The sequence below is a fragment of the Acipenser ruthenus genome, chromosome 29 (genome assembly GCF_902713425.1).
Source record: "Acipenser ruthenus chromosome 29, fAciRut3.2 maternal haplotype, whole genome shotgun sequence".
Lineage (NCBI taxonomy): Eukaryota > Metazoa > Chordata > Actinopteri > Acipenseriformes > Acipenseridae > Acipenser > Acipenser ruthenus.
Genome location: NC_081217.1, coordinates 18,472,204 through 18,483,853, shown reverse-complemented (window position 1 = coordinate 18,483,853; position 11,650 = coordinate 18,472,204).

The following is an 11,650-nucleotide window of genomic DNA, read 5'->3' as shown; positions in this document are numbered from 1 at the left end:
CATTTTATAATCATTATAATCAAAGGATGTGCTGTAGATAGCGTGAGACTGTTTGAAAAACATATACTGATGTAAGAATCCATATACAGTGGTGGAGAAGATAAAAAGACTAATCACACACTTTTTTGTTCCAATTTAACCAATTTGGGCCACTACGCAAAAATATGAATATTGTACATTGCTTATTTTATTTTATTTAAGCTACTGTGTTTTTTTTTTTTGGATTGTAATATATCAACTTGTCACTGGAGCAACGGCTAAGTAAATCTGGACGCAAAGGGCACAGTGTACACTCCTAAATGCAAATATGTAGTTCAGAAAGGGTTAAGTGTGGCTGCTTTAACAGCCTCAGTACCTGACAAGTTCATGCAATCTTCAGACACATTTATTAGGCTCTTGTGAGTAAACTCCCAGTGAACTCTGGGGCCAGTTAACCCTTTCATATTAAACATCTGCATCCGAGTGCAAGTGAAATGAAAATGCCAAGTGTGTGATTTGAAATCTGTTTGGGGGTTCCAGTCATAAATAGAAGAAAGTTCTTTTTTAGGCTTAACTGTCCTATCGGACAGGAAGATATCCAAGAAGGGTTTGGAGGTTAATGACGTCGATATCCCTGTTATGTCTATAAAGCAAGCTCATCCCACATTGTGATGTAGAATTGCGACAGGGAGGGCTCTGTCACTGGCTCCTGCACAGATGTGTGCAGCTGGGATGCGGAACAGGAGATGCGTTGCTTGGCAACCAATTGAGCAGTTAGGCTTGCCCGGCTCTGGTTAGTAGTGTAGTCGGTTCCTGGAGCGGGACGTCCCTTTTAGTGGGATAGCGCTCGCCATTTGTGGGCAAGCTTTCATTTTCAGCTTTATTAAATCCGGCACTGGGCTTACCATTGCTGGTACCCTAGCGCTGGGGCCTGTGTTGTTATGAAAACTGCTCTTCAGCACTATTCAGTGATGACCCAGGTATGTAACATCACCCTGTTACAAGAATGAATTAATAGATCCTGTGTAGAAAGTCTCTTATTATAAGAGACATCATTACAGCTTGAGCAGCCAGCATTGTACAGCTTCGAGACCCTACATACAATGTAATCATTTAGAGGTACAGTATGCTGTGACACCTACCAACATGTTTTAATGGGCACCTGCAATACTGCAATATTTATGATCCAGGATATATGAAAAAGATTATTGTTGAAAAATACATTGCAAGGATGTATGCATCACGGAGGCAGTCCCACTAATGTGTTTTGTGGTAAGCACTACAGGCTATTGGGGAACACTTTAAAGATTTGTAAATAGAGCCCATTATAAAAAGCTGCTTCAATACCAGTACAAGTCTTTCAAGGAAATCCACTTATCCAGGCAATCTTGTTTGGCTAAAAATGTTTGACTGAAGCTCAGTAATGAAATCCAACATCACAAGGGTTAAAATGTAACTCTCCCTTTCTCAGTGTGCAATGTTAAATAAATTATACAATTCTATTAATTCAGGTATAAAAAAAGAAAGAAAAATGAAATGAACAATTACATGTGAAGTGATAGCTCCCAATCTAATTGCATATTAAATTCAATGTACAAACACACTCAGCGCAACTGATTGTTTGATTATTGCATGGAGACTCAGGGAAGAATTATGAACAGTTGCACTTTATTTTAGGCAACGGCAATTAATTTCCGGGTATAAAGGCATGTGCATCCACTTAAGGTCTGATTATTGCACAGAGCAGCAGAAGGGAAGTGTGAATGGCTGCACATTATTTTAAATGTCACATTCAAGGTAGTTACAGCCCAGCGATCACTGACTTTGTATAGTGATCAACGATCATGGATCATTAGGAAAATGCATAAGTGATTACCAAGAGGACTCCATCATTGTCGCTCCCTCCAACGCGGCAGACAGGATTTGACGACTGCTGTTCATTTCCACTGTTCTCCCTGCACAAATTCCAAGTTAATATCATGCTTAAATAATTTCACACATGCTCAGATAATGGCTGGGCATCTGGCATTGTTGTATTTATCGTATAAGCATTATGTATGGTGCATATGTGCCAGAAAGGTGGCACAGAGTAAACAGTGTGTAAATACAGTGTGCTCCCATTTTACAACACAGAATTGCACACATATTATTTATGATATAGAAAATGGATATTTCACAGACTGTTCTTGAAACTTCTACACCTGTTTCACTCTACACAATTGCCACGTTTACATGCACTTTAGAACTGATGCATTTGTGACTGATTCTTTTCAATCTGAAAACCAATGTGCAAAGCTAGCACCCCAAACTCAATCAGGGGAATCAATGCTTCAGAACCTACGCACTTGAAACGCCAACCCCATGGTTTTACATACAAGAGGCATATTGATGATTTCGGAACTGAATTCTCAGACAGGGAGTTTGAATCTGGAAACGGCGTAACTGAGATTGGATGTGTACCCTAAATTGTCCCATTCTTACACCAATTCATGTACATTTTACAAGAAAGAAAGAAAGAAAGAAAGAAAGAAAGAAAGAAAGAAAGAAAGAAAGAAAGAAATACTTCAGGCTCTGCTTCTCTGCTTTCCCACCAATTCACTTTGACCATGGAGCTCCTGCAGCTTGGGCATTGTCCCAGCGTTCTGGCACTCAGGCCATTGAATGTTGTGTCAATCAGCCCCAGCTATGCCTCTCAATCTGGGACATGAATATCATTCTCCTGAGATCTCAGCCAGAAGCTCCAGAGCCACTTCCCATCCCAGTCTTCTGGGCTCCACTCAATACCAATGTCCTTCATGTGAGTAAAGCACTGTATTTAAAAATAACATACCTCTGGTCAGCCTTGAGAAGGCATAGCATTTCTACCTATGTATAGTTATATGGAAGTGTACCCATTCAGTAAAGAGCTTTATGTACTTTCCACTGTACTATATATAAGAGCTACAGTTCCATTTACCAACATCTTTGCAATCCTTCTATATGTTGCTTTAATAAAGATTTTTAGTCTGTATTGTTCTAATGTCATCTCATTCCTCTAGTTTTCATTTTTGCTTTTGCTTCCTGGTCTTGAGAAATCATGTGATATTGACACCTTTTCAACTCATGGTAAAGTACAAGATCTCAATATCAGAGCAACTGGGAACCATTCAAAATGATTGCAAAAGTCATAAAAAGTTAAGGAAGGGTTTCATAGTATATAACTTTAATTGGCTACTTTAAATATTTTAACAGAACCAGCAATCCTAACCTATTGTATTTTTTTTTCAAAATGAATTTAGCAAATGTCAACACATTTACGGTTAATGTCCCCAATAATGAAACACTTTGCTTCACAACAGCTGTAAAGCACGGCTCCCCTTGACAGCTTGGTGACATGGAAATCCACTATCATCACGGTTTACCTTTGCCTCTTGTTTTAGGTAGCTATGGTTTCTCAATTTTGTTTCAAAATAAAGGAACACGTTCACCACCCCGTTGGAATCAGCATCAATCCCTATTTGATTTCACTTAATCCGCAGGTAAGGTGTGTGCTTTGGTCTTGATGCAGAATGTATTTGGCACTGCATACTGTAAGTGCTTGGGTGTAGTATCCTTTCCTCTGTAAATACAATGCTTCTGGACCCGTTTCAACTTTCTTTTTTAGCTGAAGGGGAAAGTTGTTGGAAATCATCCATTCATTTAATATCCAAATATGGAACAATATTAACTCTGTTTCATTTAAAAAAAAACAGACGTTTACCAGTTAATAATTAAGATGTTAGTTCAGCACAACGAAAGGTGTCTGTGGCATGCATTTCATTTATTTGGTAGAATTTAGACACATCTGTCATCAGCAATATTTTTTTTTATTCTAAGGTTTGAATACAATGCAGGAATTTACCTTTAGGGAGTGCCAAAATCATTGCTAGACCCATTCAATCGATTGACAAATCAGCTGGAAAACAACTACGGTGAAAGTTACAGGAAAATATAACAGTTTGAAACACTTCAGATTATATGTCTCTTACTACAGTGTAATTACAATGTAATAGTGCATGTGGTTACAGACACAACCACATGTGTAAATACTGTGTAGTTACAACATTTGCACATATATAACAGGACAGCTACACACAGGGCCACAGACTGATCAAATTAGACATTAAATAACGATCGTGTAGGTTTATAACACGTGTTGCATGACACACATCCTTGTAATATTGGTACAAAAGGCATAATAATTAAAATAGTAACGGACCTAAATACTGGCACATCTTCAGAGTCAGGTTAGTGAGTTTGGAGAAGTGATCTTGAAAGCAATTTCTAAATGATAAAGAAAAGTGTTTCAATCCATCTGGCATGAGCGATGACAATATTTGCATACTTTTTCAACACATGTTCCATCAAGATTTCTGTTGCTATCACTGAGATAAAACTGAAAACAATACCGTCTGTGACAGATAGTACTGTGAGGCCAATACCTTTAGCTGTGATGAGTTAAAGCTGCTGTCACTTAGCATGTCATTTGAATACCGCTTTTTGCTGGCTGCGTTATAACTGTCTAGTGTGCTTACCTACTACAATGTCGCCTTCTACCCCTCTGAAACCTTCTTGTCACTCTTTCAGCCAAACTGGTATTACACCAACAAACTCTGCGTGTTGGTTTTTACATTTAGATGAAAATGTTTTTCTCCTCTATTGATCTGCTAACGTACTTCCCTTTGAAGGTGTTGAATAAGCAGAGAGTTGTTAGGTCCCAGAGAGGATAGCTTCATTTGAATTAAAGAGTCGAGTGTTATGAAAAGTTCAACCAGCTGCCCTTAGTGCATAATTTGATGTGACAAAATGGAAGCTGCTTTTATCACACAGCAAAGATTTTTTGTGACACAGTGGGCTTCGAAATTGCAAATAAGGTATTACTCTGCATTGACATGTGCCACCATAGGTATTAACAAAGAGCAACACTTTATAATAGGTGTCAGTTATTTAAATGCAATTTTTGTATGAACTGACATATCGCTTTCTATTTAGTACCTATTGAATTCATACAAAGTAATCAAAGTGTACACAGTAGGACAAGGAGAACAGGCAACGACAGGCAACATGAGTCTCTGTGAAGGGCTTGTACAGTATATAAAATCACTGCTTTGTTTGCAGCCATGGTCTCAAAGAGCCACAGGGCAAGTGGAAACAGGAAGAGCAGAAGCACATCAAAATACCGCAAATTCTCCTGCGCAGATTTATACTGCTGTGATCAAGTTGCCAGTGAGTTATGGCCACAGCCCCCTCCCTATCCTTGGGCACAGTGGTATATCACCCAATGCTTGACAGGCCGAGTGTCTCATTCTCAAATCAGACATCCATTATGAAATAATAGCACTGTGTTGAGGGTTTGAGTTTCCCTATGGGGGATTGCTGCATAATAATTTATAATCCATAACCTGGATGCAAAGTAATTCATACCTCTCGTCCATTATGCCCTTGTCAGTCACTGCGAGAATAATCATCTGACAGAAAACAAAACAAACAATAAAGACAGGAGAGGTTTATTGTGGCCCTTGTCGTGTAGTTTGTCAAGGGTTTCTAGTTATGAAATGCCATCTGTTTCCCAAAATCTCCTAATACAGTCTCCAGTCTCCAATTTGCTAAATTACCTGGAATTCAAATTGTCACCAGACCGCTTTTTAACTTCTAATTGATTTGCTAATCAAATCAGAGCGCTGGTTGCCCTTACAGTGCGTGCTTCACAGTAAATAGGCATGCTAGTTATTTTACATTTTCCACACACTGACTCATTGTAGATCTTGATTTTCAAAACTTTGTGTTTTCCAATCAAGTAGATTGACAAAATAATACTTGATCATATGTCTACTTACCATTTCAATGTTGAAATCAAAGTCTTGTTTATCTCACATAGTTGTTGAAGTATTTTCTTTCCAAAACATTTCATTTACTTAATTCCGTTAGTTATTCATAAAAATCAAAGATGCATAACATATTATTGAGCTGTATCAATTCGTAACAAACACATTTTAATATTGGTGCTCTCCGAATAAGACGTCATCATTTTTTTTACAACGTCACAAGAATAGGCTTTAATTGCACCATATTTCAATGCTGTTGTCAAAGGGTTACAAGCAAGTGTCAACTCACTTTAAATACACAATGATTAAAATGACTGAGATACTGTAAACCGTGTCATACTTGATTAAGCATGCTGCATTGACTCCTGTCATAGTTAATGTAAATAAGAAGCATAGTATAAACAGACAGACAAATAAGATAGATAGATAGATTGATAGATAGATAGAGACTTCTACCACAACAAATGAGTTGATTGAGTATAAAAATAGGATCCTTTTAGATATATTTTTTAAATGTTTTTGTGTAAAATCCCTTTTGAGAAACTTACAGCTAAAGAGCATATTTACCCCACAGCTGTACCATTAATTTATCACACATCATGGTTGACCATGCTTGCCTATGCTTGACCACTGTATACTGCAGTAAACTTCAGCCTCTTTTTGGTAACGCTTCAGTCTACATTTGCAAATCACGATTGATTGACACTGCATAACACATAAACAAACCCCTGGTAAAACCAAAACTTAAGTTTGTTATTTGGTAAAACCCAACAGTGCTTGATTACAGGAAAATACCTCAATCTCAGTGTAATTAACCTCCAATTACAGGCTTTGCAGCTGGCCACGCCCCTCATTCATTTCTCCCCCCATTGTGTATTTCACGAACCTTTCTCCCCATGTGTTCCTGGGGGATGGTTGGATGGTCAGCTTCCTCTGTCTCCTTTCCCACCTTGCCATTGCACTTGGGCTGCTTGGGGGTCATCGTGGTCAGTCTGGGGGCTCTTAGACCAGACCTATTTGTGCTATTTGATTGGTAGTGCCATTCCAATTTGACCCAATTCATTGATTCAGTGTGGAGTAGTGGTTAGGGCTCTGGACTCTTGACCGGAGGGTTGTGGGTTCAATCCCAGGTGGGGGGCACTGTTACTGTACCCTTGAGCAAGGTACTTTACTTAGATTGCTCCAGTAAAAACCCAACTGTATAAATGGGTAATTGTATGTAAAAATAATTAGAAAAAAATAATGTAACATCTTGTAATGTGATATCTTTTAACACTTGTAAGTTGCCCTGGATAAGGGTGTCTAAGAAATAAATAATAATAATACATACAGCTGGCCGACCATCAGTGAGAGGGAGTTGTAGTCTCTGTCTGGTAGTCCAAGGGTGACTGGCCTCTCCACTGGTTGCAAAATATAAAGGCTTCTGGTTTTAATTTGATTATCTAACATTGTCAAATTGCCATTGTAAAATAATCCAAAACAGTATTTTTGTGAAAGCAGACTTTGATAAAACATTTTTAAAATAACAAAAATATGCAAAAAAAGATAGATTTTCTTTATTAAAAAAAACTACAGTTTTCACAGTACTGTACTATCATACATAATTTCAAAAGCTCAATACAAATGCTAAGGTACAACATTAAGGAACGAAGTGAAGAAAACAGATGTTTCAGCCACTGCCAACACATTGGTCTACTTGCCTGTATAGCAAATTCCCCAAATGAGGGTTAATGAATGTATTAAGCCTGTACACTTTAATATGTAGGCTAATGTCATTTAACATGAGACAATGTCTGATGGTACATTATCTTGCCAAAATATCTTAACGTTTTAGCTCTGATTCCAGATCCTATCGTACCTGCAAGGCACACAGATTGAGACAGATTTAATCAGAACGATAACAGAAAAACACTTCTAAGCGTTCACACAGTTCTCCAAGCATCAGCTGTATTTAAGGGGGTACATGTTTCAAAACTTTACAATCTGTGTGAGGCACTGCTGCTACGGAATCTGACCCCTGTCAGTGCGATGCGGTCTAAAGCTCTAAAAACACACCAGCAAACGAACCTGGCTCGTTTGCATAGTGGTTAAGACACTCACTTGCGGTGTGCAGGGACTTCAGTTCAAGTCTAGCCCTGTCACACATGTTTCTTTGCTGTTTCACAAACTATTAGTAGAGCTTTGATAAGCAGGGGGCAATACTGCTAGCTGAAGCTACATCCAGATGAAGCAGAATCTTCCACAGAAGAAATCTGCTCGTCAAATGTGACCTGAGACGAGCATAGAGGAATGCATCATTGATGAGCTTTAAGAAGCTTTTAAAAGAATACTTTTCAGACTTTGTCAAGTGGATCTAAATTTCTGTTTTATCAAGTCTGTGTCATGAGCTAGCATTGCACTTGCTCTTGAAATGTAATACAATATACAGCAGGGGTGAAAGGGGATGCTGCAACGTCCTGCACCTAAATCATTCTATCCCGTAGCTCCTTGTTTGTTCTTATTTATTACACACATAACATTCTAGAATCGAGAGCTTACCTCCATTAAACTGTGAAAAACATATATTATGGACATTAAAGATCTTCACGCAGACACAATCTGGTATATTTAGTTCATGGGTAAAAAATAGATATGCTATTTTTGCTTTAATTTGGTTTTATTTTATAACACTTAAAGAGTAAGTAGCAGGGTTCAGAAAAATAAAGCGTTACATGTCCCCACGTGTTGCTACAACTGTTTAAATAAAGTGCCTGTAATTTTTCTTTTCATTGTTAACATCCTGACAACTTTTTACACTTAGAACTTTAAAATCTGTTCCAAAGCTCTTTTCAAAATGGCCACTTTAGTGCACTGACACTGTAAGGATTATTGTACACATTGTCAAACAGTTAACACAGCAATAACGATCCATGATGTGCTACGGAACAGAAAAGCCAGAGCACCTGTATTTTTTTTGTTTTTGTTTTCAATCGCTCTTCCTGCAGTGATTTAGAGGACAGATCTCAAACCCCAGTGCACTAGAGCGTCCATTTTGAAAAAAGCTTTGAAAGTGTCAAAAGTGGTCAGGATGTTAACAATGAAAAGAAAAATGACAGGTACATTATTTAAACAGTTTTAGCAACACATAGGGACGTATAATGCTATATTTCTCGAAACCCCGCTACTTACTCTTTAACTATCAACTCATATTTTGTGTTAAAAATGATTCTGCATATATATATATATATATATATATATATATATATATATATATATATATATATATACTTGTTTTCTGAAGAAACGGTGCAGATAGAAGTTGACATCATGTCAGCTTTTATGTTGGACGTCTTGTTTTTCTTCCTCTTTTTTTTGAGCGTAATATAATTCCCAGATAAATAAACAAAGCGAGACACTGTATTGTGATGTTGTAGCACATCAGCATCAGTGTTGCCGGATCAGGTTGTCAAAAGTCTCTGTGGTAAAATGGAAATAAAGATCTCCCTCTCCCTCTCTCTCTCTCTCCCCGTCTCTTCCCTTGGCTTGTCAACTGCCAACGGCTGACGTCTCCTTTCATGTTTTGCGCCCAGCCTGGGCTTTGAACATTTCTTTGATTCTTTTAAGATAATAGCTGGTTAGCTGTCAGAGGGAGGATGATCAGTTAAAACCTTAATCACTGCCTGTCGACTCGCATGACACTTATTTTTTTCTCTCTATCCCTCTCTCTCCCTCTCCCTCTCATAACAAAATTAATCCCACAAGTGATGCAACAGAAAACACTTGTGTTAAAAAACAGGGATGGGGGAGGCGGAGGTGACTGTAACTTCTCTTTTTGTTCCCCACTGAATTCATTTACCGTGCTGTACTATTTTTCAGACAGGGAATTAAGGTACCACCACCTCCCCTTTCTCTCTTTCCCTCCCTCTTTCTCTCCTTTCCTCCCTATCCCTCCCTCCCTCCCTCTCTCTACCTGCCTATGCTGCTTGCAAGTCCAGAGTACTGGGTTTGTGGTCTGGTGTTACAGTGTAAAGATACGAGGTGAAGGTTAGTTGTCATGAAAGTGCTGAAGGCACAATGCACAGGAAGATTCTTGCAGGCATTGAAGTCAATGTCAGCTTACTGGGGTGTTGAAAATCAGGATTCAATTTTAATCACTTCCCTGGCACTCACAAAATAACAGAAATGCGGGGTGTCTGGATAGTGTTGAACTGATGTTATACAGGACCCCATTTCCACGCTGGTGCATCTAAACATTGCCACCCTTTAACATTAACCCTGCTGGTGTCCAGCCCCCTCATTAACACCACTATGGGTGCTTTCAATCAAAACGCCATTCGATGGTAGCATTCATTCCAACTATATATATATGCAATTTGAATGACGGGATTATTGCATGTAAACACAGCTTTGTACTCTTCTGCTCATGCAGTAGTGTGTTCAGGGACTGGTCTCTTGTGTCTGGCAGTTTGATTGAGTAGCGCCATAAACTCTGCTTTGAGGTGCTTTTGACCTGACCTCAGCAGCAGGTCTTGAATTGCACATGCCAGGTTGTCTTAGACACATGTAACCCTAGTTTCCTCTTGTATTGCTGTCAATAAGAAGCCTCTGTGCACAATACCGCACCTGTTCACTAGATGGCGCTGGCTACTATGCAGACACAGTGCTGATCTAGACTGTGTTGCATGTTTTTAGTCAAAGACAATATGGCAGCAGGAGCTGAAAAGCTGATGCTGAAATCAGATCAAGCATTCAATTAAACAAAATATTGCAGGAATTAGAATAAAATGTGATTAGAATAAAATTAGACCTATGTAAAAAGCTGATGGATGAGTTGACTTCAGTACTGAATAATTATTTAGGGCTGATATCTTCTTTTTGTAATGTAAATGTATACAGTATGTGAATGTTCAAATAAAAAATAATCTGATAACCAGGTTTGGGTTTGGGTACGATATCTGTTTTCGATAGGTAGCATCTCCAATATAAAAAATAAAAGACAAAACAAAAAAAAACAGCATGAGGTTTTCAGCACAAAAGCCCACTAATCCTTGCATTTGGATATTTGAAACAGAAGCTCCACTGAGAGACCATCAAAGACAGCTCCGAAATTAGCCCGTGAAAAAAAACCCAGCCAAAACCTGCCATTTTCCACCACTGTGAAAAGACAAGGGAACTGCCATCTCCTAGGGGTCCAGATTAGAAACATATACTCATTATACTCTCTCAGCGGGTGTCTAAAACCAAAAAAAAAATGCATTTCCAGGCTGTACTTTGAAACATGTTAACCCTGGTGATACGCTCCCTTTGTAGACGCACATCATTAGACGCCTCAGAGTTGTTACTTAAAGGGAACCCATCTAAAGCTAGCAATTAGAGCTTGAGTAGCCCCTATTATTGCCTGTCACAGAAATAGTCTTGAGTAGCCCCTGTTATTGCCTGTCACAGAAATAGTCTAAACATACATTGTATTAAAGTTTAATGCAGAGGTTTTGCTCTATGTGCTTTTAAAGTTGGAACTTAAAATGTTTTGTTTGTTTTTTTTGTAAAAAAACCCCTTTTTTTCAGCATATTATCAATCATTTGTTTAAAATTTCTTTTGGAGAAAATGATCCTCGTATACTGTAACCAGTGATGCGTTTTGCCTAGTAATGCGTCATCAAATTGTTATTGTAATAAACTGTTATTACATTTAATAGCACATTCATAGACCTTTTATAAACAGATCCTTAAACTAAAAACAGGTCAGCGTTTGTTACGGGAAACATTGAGAGAATGTATAAATGTAAGAGATTAACACAGCAGCAGGGGAGCAATATTTATGTTGATTCAATCAGAAATTTAGTAACTGA